Below are 12,063 nucleotides of genomic sequence, written 5' to 3'. Positions count from 1 at the left end.
AGCCAGGAAATTAAAAGACGCTTACTCCTTGGAAGGAAAGTTATGACCAACCTAGATAGTATATTAAAAAGCAGAGACATTACTTTGCCAACAAAGGTCCGTCTAGTCAAGGCTATGGTTTTTCCCATGGTCATGTATGGATGTGAGAGTTGGACTGTGAAGAAAGCTGATCACTGAAGAATTGATGCTTTTGAACTGTGGTGCTGGAGAAGACTCTTGAGAGTCACTTGGACCGCAAGGAGATCCAACCAGTCCATTCTAAAGGAGATCAATCCTGGTTGTTCATTGGAAGGATTGATGCTAAAGCTGAAACTCCAGTACTTTGGCCACCTCATGCGACAAGTTGACTCACTGGAAAAGAGTCTGATGCTGGGAGGGATTGAGGGCGGGAGGAGACGGGGATGACAGAGAATGAGATGGCTGGATGGCATCACTGACTCGATGGACATGAGTTTGAGTGAACTCCGGGAGTTGGTGATGGACAGGGAGGCCTGGCGTGCTGTGATTCATGGGGTCGCAAAGAGTCGGACACGACTGAGCGACTGAACTGAACTGAACTAGTTAGATATTCTTGAGGCTTGCTTTTTAGCTCTGTTGGGGTGAGATTTTTAAAAGTGAATGTTTAATGAATTATCACAAATAAACAATTTGGAAAATTGTCAAGTCTCTACTTTTTTTTTTTGATCCCAAAGAACATCTTAAAACCATTTTATAACTAATAAGCAACTATTACGATGGCAGATTTGAATGCCTAAATATTTTAAAGTACAATAGGAGACTTGCTTATATTGTAGAAGTTGGTAAAATGGCAATATAAAATACTTTATATCTTTAATTCTGGTATACCTATAGACTATCGTTCAGCTGCTAAGTTGTGTCTGACTCTTTTTGACCCCATGGACTGCAGCACATCGGGCTCTCCTCTGCCCTTGACTATCTCCCAGAGTTTGTTCAGATTAATATCCATCGAGTTGGTGATGCTATTTAACCATTTCATCCTCTTCCACCCCCTTTTCCTTTTGCCTTCAATCTTTTCCAGCATCAAGGTCTCTTCCAGTGAGTCAGCTCTTTACATCAGATGGCCAAAGTATTGGAACTTCATCTTCAGCATCAGTTCTTTCAATGAATATTCATGGTTGATTTTCTTTAGGATTGACTGGTTTGATCTCCTTGCTGTCCAAGGGACTTTCAAGAGTCTTTTTCTGTAGCACCGCAGTACAAAAGCATCAATTCTTTGGTGCTCAGCCTTCTTTATGATTCAGCTCTCACATCCAAACATGACTACTGGAAAAGCCATAGTTTTGACTATATGGACCTTTGTCAGCAAAGTGATGTTCCTGCTTTTTATTACGCTGTCTAGGTTTGTCATAGCTTTCCTTCCAAGAAGCAAGTGTCTTTTAATTTTACGGCTGTGGTCACCATCTGCAGTGATTTTGGTACCCAAGGAAATAAAATCTGTCACTGTTTCCACTTTTTTCCTTCTATTTGCAATGAAGTGATGGGACTGAATGCCATGATATTTGTTTTTTGAAAGTTGAATTTTAAGCCAGCTTTTTCATTCTCTTCTTTCACCCTCATCACGAGGCTCTTCAGTTCTTCTTTGCTTTCTGCCATTAGAGTGGTATCTGCATTTCTGAGGTTGTTGATATTTCTCCAGGCAGTCTTGATTCTAGCTTGTGATTAATCCAGCCTGGCATTTCGCATGATATACTCTGCATATAAGATAAATAAGCTGGGTGACAATATACACTCTTGTTGTTCTCCTTTCCCATAGACTATAGAGTATAGAGATTTTAATAAAATAATCCATGTATAAAATCACTTGGATGTTTCAAAATTTGCCATCAGAAGTCATAGAAGCCATATGATGGATATATAGGAAAGAACTGGGTTTGTTTATTCACTTATTTGGTCATTGTATTAACAAATATTTACTGTGCCATATACTCTGTTAGACCCTAGGATACAAAGATAAATAGTATCTGATCCTTATTTTCAAATGGTTTATAGTTTAATAGAGTAGGCAAATCACTTCCTAAATTATAATGCTACAATGTTGTCATAGGCATATTAGAGAACTACTGCAGAAGGGAGAAGAGCTGAGAACTGTGCACATGTTTTTAGTTAGTCAAATCATTATGCTGTACACCTTGAGCTTATACAGTGCTGTATGCTAATTATCGGAGAAGGCAATGGCAAGCCACTCCAGTACTCTTGCCTAGAAAATCCCATGGATGGAGGAGCCTGGTAGGCTGCAGTCCGTGGGGTCGCTAAGGGTCGGACACGACTGAGCGACTTCACTTTCACTTTTCACTTTCCACTTTCACACATTGGAGAAGGAAATGGCAACCCACTCCAGTGTTCCTGCCTGGAGAATCCCAGGGATGGGGGAGCCTGGTGGGCTTCCGTCTATGGGGTCACACAGAGTCGGACACGACTGAAGTGACTTAGCAGCATGCTAATTATATCTTAATGGAACTGGAAGAAAAATTCTATTTATTTAACTGTTTTTATAATGTTTGCTGCCAATTGCTGTTGTCTTTTTTAATTGTCATCATTCAAAGTAGTCTTCAAGAATATTTTTCCGAGTGTCAATCTAACCTCCTCAGTTTAAAGTTACTCTTTTAGCCCCACGTTCATCATTGATTGCTGACCAAAGCATACCTAATATTAAGAAACTTTGGCTTTGGTTACACAGCCAATCAAGACTTTATATGAACATCCTTTTAAAATTGTTTTCTTCAGCAGACAGTATAGATTTGTAATGAATCTCTGTAATTCTTCTGCCAGGACTCTGAGAGTAAAGGCATGTCATTGAGAGAGGACAGCATATAAAAGTTAGCCCCAAGGAAGTGGAACTGATTGTCATGAACATTGTATTCCAGCCAGTTGAATGAAACAGCAAAAGATAGCTCACAAAGCGTCAAGCTGAGTTCATATATCCCCTGTAGCACCTACTGTATAGTCTGTACATACAAAGGAGGAGCAAATATTGTTTGAATGAATGAGTGATCGAAGTAATGGAGAGCATAACTTTGCCACAAACTGTTTTCGGACCATCAGTATTTATTTAAACTTTATGCTGTGTGACTAGAAGTACGGCAGTACGAAAAAGAGGACGTTAACGTATAAAAACTGTTGCTGTTTTTTTTCCATTCTGTAATATTCTGCGTTTTAAGCTGCTTTTATATGAATTCAGCTTTGTTTGTTACTCTCTTTACTTCTGATTTCAACATTTATAGCTTATGAGCTATTTCAAGAACACAGAAAAATGAAGCGAATATGAGAACATGTATGTACCCACCATCCTGATTTAGTCAGGGTTCAGTTCAGTCGCCTAGTTGTGTCCGACTCTTTGCGACCCCATGAACCACAGCACGCCAGGCCTCACTGAATTTTTTATAGCGGTATGTAGTTATAAGTCAATTCTGACAGTCCTATATTAATAAGTTATTTCTGCTTTTTCCAGACTATGGTGATAGTGACACAAATTAAAGAATTACTTTGATAAGTTAATGGTTATACTTTCTTTGAGCCCTTTTCTGTGAGCATTAAATTGGTCACTTGATTTACTTGTGTGTGTGTGTGAATTTCTAATGTAAACAGCAAATTGTGTGTGTGTGCGTATGCATGTGTGTGAAATCTCTAATAAAATCACAGTTTAGAGAGGAATTATACGTTTAAAGTCTTCAATTTTGTGAAAACAATGATTCCACATTTCTTCAAGTGGCTGCTGTAGAATGGAAATTGAAATCCCTGGGTGGGAAGTGTGCTAGAAATCATAGTATTCCTTTTCAAAGTATTTTGCATCCCCTTATACATACATTCAGTACTTCATTTCAAACCCCTACACACTGAATCCTGCTGTGATTCATAATACTGTGTTATGTTTTAAATTCTAATATTGTTTTTTAAAGGGAAATTGCTACTAATGTTGGCTAAGCTGCACATAATAGTTTAGTAAATGGTTGTGGTTTGATTCTTCTCGTGTCAATCTAAATGTGAACATTTTAATATTATAAAAATCCTTTGCAAGATATTAATTGTTTCAGTTAACTGAATGCTTTACCAAATAATATCAATTTATGAAGTGTAGTTGAGTTTAGTGCATTTATTATTTAAAGAAAAAAGTAATAGATGCATACCTGCATAATTAAATATTAATGAATATCTTTTGAGTAACCTTGTGTTTAGAGAAAGAGGCAATTTAGTATCTTAACTGAACAGTTAAATAAAGATTTTATTGTTTTGAAAAATTTCAGAAGTAATATATGACTTGGTTTGCTGTTTTTTTCATTTAAAGTTTTAAGAGAGCAACTTTATTAAGATATAATTTATATAAATAAAATGCACCGATTTTGATGTTTTGACAGTTTTATATATACATGTAACTACTGTCTCAATCCAGATATAGAACATTTCCATCAGCCCAAAAATTTCCCTTGTGCCCTTTGCTGCTGCTGCTGCTGCTAAGTCACTTCAGTCGTGTCCGACTCTGTGTGACCCCATAGACAGAAGCCCACCAGGCTCCCCCCGTCCCTGGGATTCTCCAGGCAAGAACACTGGAGTGGGTTGCCATTTCCTTCTCCATGTGCCCTTTGCTAGTCAGTCTCTAATTCTCTTCTCAGGCAACCATTGATCTGTTTTCTGTTGCTATAGATTAGATTAGACTCTTCTAGTTATTCATATAAATGCATCTTATATGTAAAACTCTTATTTTTTTCCTCTAGCTTCTTTCATTAGCATAATGTTTTTGAAATCTATCCATGTTGTCATTTTCATCTGTTGTTTATCCCTTTTTTACTGTTGAGTAGTATTATATGAATATACCCACAATTTGTTTAACCATTTATCTGTGGACAGATATTCAGGTTGTTTCCATTTTGGGCTATTTTGAATAACACTGCTGTGAACATTCATGTACAAGGTTCTTGTATGGTCATATGTTTTCATTTCTCTGGGGTAAATGCCTAGGATTTTGAAATTTTTGAGTTGTATATAAGTGTATGTTTAACTTTGAAAGATATTACTAAACTGTTTTCCATAGTAGTTGTACTTGCAATTTCACATTGCCTCCAGCAGTGTATCAGAGTTCCAGTTGCTTCATATCCTTGTCAGTAGTTAGTATGGTTAATCGTTTTAGTCATTTTAGTGGTTATATAATGTTTGAGTGAACTCCGGGAGTTGGTGATGGACAGGGAGGCCTGGCGTGCTGTGATTCATGGGGTCGCGGAGAGTCGGACACGACTGAGTGACTATGCTGAGCATCTTTTCATATGCTTACCGGCCATTTGTATATTTTCATTTGTGAAGTATATGTCAAATTTTTGGCGTATTTTAGAGTTGGGTTCTTAATGAATTGTAGGAGTTCATTATATATTATGAATCTGAGAACTCTATCAACTATGTAGTGAGGGCATCTTCTCATAGCTGGTGGTTAGCCTTTCCATTTTGTTAATGGTATTTTTCAAAGAGCAAAAGGTTTTAATTTTGATGAAGTCCAGTTTATTTACTTGTTTTTCTATGGTTCCTAGTTTTTGTGTCCATCTAAAAAATCTTTGCCTATACTAAAGTTAAAAAATTTTTCTCCTGTGTTTTCCTTCTAAAGATTTTACTGTTTTGATTCATGTCTTGGTTTATGGTCCACTTTGAGTTAATAACATGTGACATGAAGTAGAGGTCAGAGTTATTGTAGTTGCATGTGCATATTCAGTTGTTTCAGCACCATTTACTGAAAAGACTACCCTTTCTCCGTTAGTTTACTGTTGCATCCTTTTTGCAAACCACTGATTAGATATGGATAGAACTGTTTCTAGACTTTCTGTTGTTTCATTGATCTTTCATGCCAGTATCACATTGTTGTGATTATTGTGTCTTCATAGTAAGTCTGGAAATGGAATAAGTCTTCCAACTTTGTTTTTGTTTCTCAATATTGTTTTGGCTATTCTGGATTTCTGCTTTTCCATATAAATATTAGAATCACCCTACCAATTTCTATTAAGTCTACTGGAATTTTGATTGACATAGCACTGAATCTATAGGTGAATTTGGGGAGAATTGACATCTTAACAATATTAAGTCATGTAATCTATGAATATGATATTGTTTTCTCTTTATGTAAGTATCCCTTAATTTTTCTCAGCAAAATCTTGTAGTTTTATTTTATAATAGTTTGTATTTTATTTCACATCTTTGTTAAATTTATTTCTAAATATTGAATTTAAAAATCATATTTTAAATCACATTGTAATTTCTAGATGTTTGTTGCTAGAAATCAGTTTATTATTATCAGAAATATATTTTAAATATAAGTAAGGTACATTATGAAAATTTTAATGATAAACATAGATAATTTCTGAAAATCATTAGCATAGCCTGATCATGTTAACTGTTAGCTCCTCGCTTCTTTCCCTCATCATTCATTTTTACCCCTAAAATACTGAAGTTTAAACAGATCTTTACACTTAAGTGAATGCGTCATAAATATGAGCATGGTTTCATGTAACAGCTTTCAGTACTTTAGATTCTTTGCAAATTATCTTTGAGATCTATTTCTTTTTTTGTAAAGATTTTTTTTAATGTGGATCATTTTTTAAAAGTCTATTATTGAATTTGTTACAATATTGCTTCTGTTTGATGTTTTGGTTTTTTGGTCCTGAGGCATATGGGATCCTAGCTCCCTGCTTTGGAAGATGAAGTCTTAACCACTGGACTGCCAGGGAAGTCCCTGAGATCTGTTTCTAAAATCTGAGTGAACATAACAATTGAGGATTGCCACTTCAGTATTTAAAATTTCGTCTTGTACTAATTGACCTTAAGAGCCTATTAGCTACAGCATTTGACCAAGCACAAAATTGTCTTGTTTTGTTTTGAATTTAACAGGTACTCTGAAATGTGAAATGTTATTTACAAATGTTCGATTTTAACTGATGAAATTTTAACAGAATGACTATTTAAACTATTTAGATTTAATCTTAACTGATTATTTTATTACTCTAGCTCTCTGTCAACTTACTGTAAGCATGTTAGCACTGCATTTTTTCCTTTAGTAAGAAGTCATCTGAACAAAAACTGCATTTAAGTAACATAGTTTGAATGGTCCAGTGTATTGAGAAAGAATATTGAATCATTTCCATCAGAATGAAGATATTAGCACATCTGGGTAAGTTTTAGAAACAGTGTATTCAATGATTTATATTTAAATTCTGTAGAGATTATATAAATATTAATACACAGATAAAATTGATTGCATTCAGTTACCTGTTTAAAAATGGAAATATATTTATTGCTTCTCCATATAATACATTCTCACTGAAAAAAAATCCAACAATATAAAAATGTGAAAATCCTCTTGAAATTCTATCCCATAAAGATAGCATTTGTTAGTGTCTAGTAGATTTCCTTCTAGGCTTTTTAATGCTTATATAAGAATAATTTTTAAAACTTGTTGAATCATGCTGTGTATATTTTACTCTGTACTCACTTTTTTCTTCTTTCTCTAACTTAACAATAAATATTAAACATCTCACCATATCAAGCTATCAGACTTCTAGTTCATCTTTTTAATGGCTGCATGATTTACACTGTGAACTGTTCCTTAGTTTATTATACTCTCCATTGGATAGTTAGATTTTCCTTGACTTTCTGATATTTTAAATAGTACTTCAGGGAATATACTTCTATTAATTTTTTCTTGTTTTTCTAACAAATTATCACAAACTTAGTATTTTAAAACAGCATAAATTTATTATTATCTTACTATTATCTATAAGTCAGAAGTCTGACATTGGTCACACTGGCCTAAAATCAAGATATATGTATCCTTTCTGGAGTCTTAGAGGCATATATGTTTCCTTGCCATTATCAACCTCTAGAGTTTTCCCTCATTTTTTGACTCATAGCCGCCTTCCTCCATCTTCAAGATGGGGAATCAGGAAATCACCATTGGAACTGTTGAGGTCAAGAATATATACTTGAGATCCAGAGATCAAAAACCTGCCATTGTAGCTTCCTCTTTCACCCATGAAGTTGATGGCAGGATACTGGAATGCTTTTGGTGAGGAATTCAACATGTCTGTTATTGTATTTTCAATAGCAATAGCGAGCCAAAGTATTGTCTTATGTCCACATTTCAAATTGCATGTAAATAAGTTTTAAGTGAGTTAACTCTTCGCACGAGGTGGCCAAAGTATTGGAGTTTCAGCTTTAGCATCAGTCCTTCCAATGAACACCCAGGACTGAACTGAACTGAACTGACTAAAGTTTTAAGTGGTGCAGCCTATTTCACATCTAGAACCTTAGCTACAATAGAACCTGGAAAATTAGTTTTCTTGTTTCTATAATCCAGAAGGAGGTTGGAATGTATGCGTTCTGTTCCTTTTTTGCTATATCTTGCACAGTAGATATCTAGCCATGTGCGGAAAGATTGCTACTGATGTGTGTGTGCTGCATGGAGGTTGACCAGGAGCTAGGAAAGTGAGTCCTTCTGTGTGAATCAGCGTTCTTAGTTTCAAATATCAGAACCCACACTAGTTGGTTTCACTGAAATGAAATTTAATAAAGCATCGAGGAACTCCAGGAATCCTAGAAGAGCCAGAAAGTGAGACTTGGAGGAAATATATCAAGTAAAGTGTCCAAATCCCATCAGGAAGCTGCTTTAGTGAAGACATCATTGATGCCACCACTTGTCACTGAATAATAGACTGTGTTCAATCCCATGAGATACTGCCTCTTTACTTTGCTCATTGATAAATGAAGTCATGTGCAAGAGTGTTTGATTGGCTGAGCCTGCTCGTATTCTTAGCAGGGTGAGATGAGAAAGTGAGTTCTGACTTTTACTCTAGAGAGGAAAAAAGCAGAAAATTTTTCCATCCATCTTAAAAGGCTGTTAGGAAGATGCTGAGTATCTACAGACATGAAGATGTCCACTATAGTGAATAATGAATCGAAGACAAATAAGCAATATTTTATAAACAGTGATGTGGTTTTATGTCATATGTAAATTCCTTTTTGTGAACTCCTAAGTTTTTTGTAGATCTTGTTTAAGCAGTCCAGCTTGTCTCAGCTGAGTAATTGTAGGACTGTTTTAGGATGTTTTTAGGCTTTAGGAATTTTTATTTTTGGAGGCATACTGTATCAATCTCATTAATCCACGGCCCACATTGATACAACTTAAGTGCAATAGCGTGTGTTAAATTGAAGTTTACTACTGCCTCTATTTTGTAGACATTTTTCTGGACTTTGTTAATTTTGATCTTACAGTTTCTGTTTTGTATGTTGGCACATATTTTTTTTAGATTTCAGGTGTTTTCATAAGTCTTTGGAAATCACATAGGCTTTAAGCAGTATGTCGTTAGTACCCAGTGCATCAAACAGCCTTAAAGCTCTGTGTGGAATCCATTGTCCAAGCTTGGACCAAAGGGTTAAATTGGTAACTTCTCCCAGCAAGACAGCATGTAGCAACATTGGTAATAAATGATAAAATCCTTAAGGGGAAAGGGAGAGACTAAAGTCAGGCTATTTGATACCTGAATGTGTACAGTATAATAAAAGGAACATACAGCTAGTCGCTTTTCTCATGGCTTAGAAGATATAACTCTGTTTTATGAGAACTGTAAAATTAACATATAAGAAAGTATAGATATGTAAAATAATATGTATCACAAATTCAAACCAAGCCAATACAAGTATTTCTAAACAGATAGTAAGAGATAAAAAAAAAATTCTGTCTACTCTGTAATCCTTTTTAGCAGGGATCTATTCAAAATTAACAAATCATTCCTTTGATCAGCCTTGTTAGTCCATATGACAATTTTTAGAACTTATTTTTCTGTGTTTTACTGATGCTGAAAAATCTCAGTACTTTTGTGAATGGGGAGGTCTAACAGTTTCAGTTTATATTTTAGTTGTCTTACAAATCTATAAGCAGTTGTATACATTTTATGAGATCCAGGTTCAGTTCAGTTCAGTTCAGTTGCTCAGTTGTGTCTGACTCTTTGTGACCCCATGAATCGTAGCACGCCAGGCCTCCCTGTCCTTCACCAACTCCCGGAGTCCACCCAAATCCATGTCCATTGAGTCGGTGATGCCATCCAACCATCTCATCCTCTGTTGTCCCCTTCTCCTCCTGCCCTCAATCTTTCCCAGCATCAGGGTCTTTTCCAATGAGTCAGCTCTTTGCATCAGGTGGCCAAAGTATTGGACTTTCAGCTTCAACATCAGTCCTTCCAATGAACACCCAGGACTGATCTCCTTTAGGATGGACTGGTTGGATCTCCTTGCAGTCCAAGGGACTCTGAGGTCCAGGAAATAGCCTTAAAAATGTTTTTTATTCGTTGGTTTGTAGTAATCATTTTTTAAAGTGCAAAGACTGTCAGAATGATCAGACAATAGATAATGTGGTGCCATCATTCCCTCTTTTTAGTATTTAGAGCTTTAGCTATCTGAGAAATATTCATACAACATCACTTATCACTGGAGCTTAGATGAATACTCAGGAGAGAAAATTATACAATTATTTTAGGTAATTATATATAAAGATGTATTAATTATAAAAATCTAACATGAGTTTAGTAATGATAGGATATAGCTTAAATATCTGGCTTCTATTTAAAAAATTTCCAAGAATCACATCCAGGTATAAGAAATAAAAAGGTGACATGTTCATCTGTGTATAATTTGCATATTTCTGCATAAGTTACACAGTCAAGTCTCAGGCTGTTCCCTAATTAATCTTTGTTGTTGCTTTCATGAGTTTTTTTTTCTTTCTTTACTATTTAATGACTGCAACAACAAATATTTAGGACTCAACCAACACTTTTTCCCTAGTTGTGAGAGAGGGAATTACATATGTAAAGAGAAAGAATATATAAAATCTTGGTATAGTGAGGTGGCATCTGAGGCATGATTGAGATTATTAGTAGACCCTTGAAAGTAGTATGGAGAATTTGGAGCTAAAAGCATTTATTAACATTTAAAAAAATATTAGTTTGATAGAGTATGCCCAGGCTTATTATGCAGGACAGAGTATCATCTATTTTTTAGCCTGGAATGCTGACAGAAACTTATCTTTTTTCCGCCCCACCTTGGGTAAAGTTTTTTTTTTTTTTTAATTAAGGGATTCACTGTCACCTCATTATCATCGTTAATCACTTACAGAGCTCTTTGCTGTTATCCATCACAGTGATCTAGAGGATCACAAAGAAAGTGGTACATCTTTATTCACAGAGAAAGTTGATTATTGGCTGCTACCCATATCTGCTATATATTTCCTTTGAACATTTGTGGAATAGTAACAGTTAGAATTAAATTCTTCTAAGTGATTCTTATATTGTGTATAAGGGGGAAGATAGAACAATATTGAATATCAAATAAATAAGACCATAGAAAATAAAACACAAACCACTAAGATACTACTACTATTTCCTTCTGAACTGTTTATTTTTCTCCTATTCACATAGTTCTTTTAAGCAGTTTTCTTCAAAGTTTTGAAGAAAAGAATTTTTCCTGTTTAAAAATTAAGAAATTTTTAGCAATGTGAAGAGATTTTATTTACATTTTTTCACTCTTAATTAACCCGTGTATTTCATATTGATAATATAATTACATATATTGTGAAATGATTGCCAGTATGTTTAATGAACATCCATCATCTCACATAGTTATAATTTTTTTTACTTTATGATTAAAACTCTTAAGATTTACTTTCTTAGCAACTTTCATATATGTGAAACAGTGTTATTAGCTATAGTTATGTAATGACACCCACAGAACTTATTTATCTTAAAACTGGAAGTTTGTACCTTTTGACCATCTTTCCCAAATTTACCCATCCTCTGCTTCTTCTCTTGTGGCAATTACAAATCTGATTCTGTTGGTTTTTTTAAGACTCAACACATAAAATCATCCAGTATTTGTTTCTGTCTGTCTGACTTATTTCACTTAGCATAATACCCTCAAAGTCTGTTCATGTTGTTACAGATGGCACTATTTCCTTGTTTTTAATGACTGGAGGAGAAGGGGATGACAGAGAATGAGGTGGCTGGATGGCATTACCAACTCGAT

The 12,063-nt window shown here is 35.0% G+C and overlaps 1 protein-coding gene across 4 annotated transcripts in view; it reads left to right on the top strand.

The window, feature by feature from the left end:
• CAMKMT (calmodulin-lysine N-methyltransferase) overlaps positions 1-12,063 on the top strand; it is a 437,120-nt gene that overhangs the window by 54,513 nt on the left and 370,544 nt on the right. The gene's annotated exons all lie outside the window — the stretch shown is intronic.

This window comes from Moschus berezovskii, chromosome 11 (assembly GCF_049115385.1).
Source record: "Moschus berezovskii isolate FMDL1 chromosome 11, NW_MosBer_1.0, whole genome shotgun sequence".
NCBI classification, from domain to species: domain Eukaryota; kingdom Metazoa; phylum Chordata; class Mammalia; order Artiodactyla; family Moschidae; genus Moschus; species Moschus berezovskii.
This window is presented reverse-complemented; position numbering and strand designations above follow the sequence as displayed.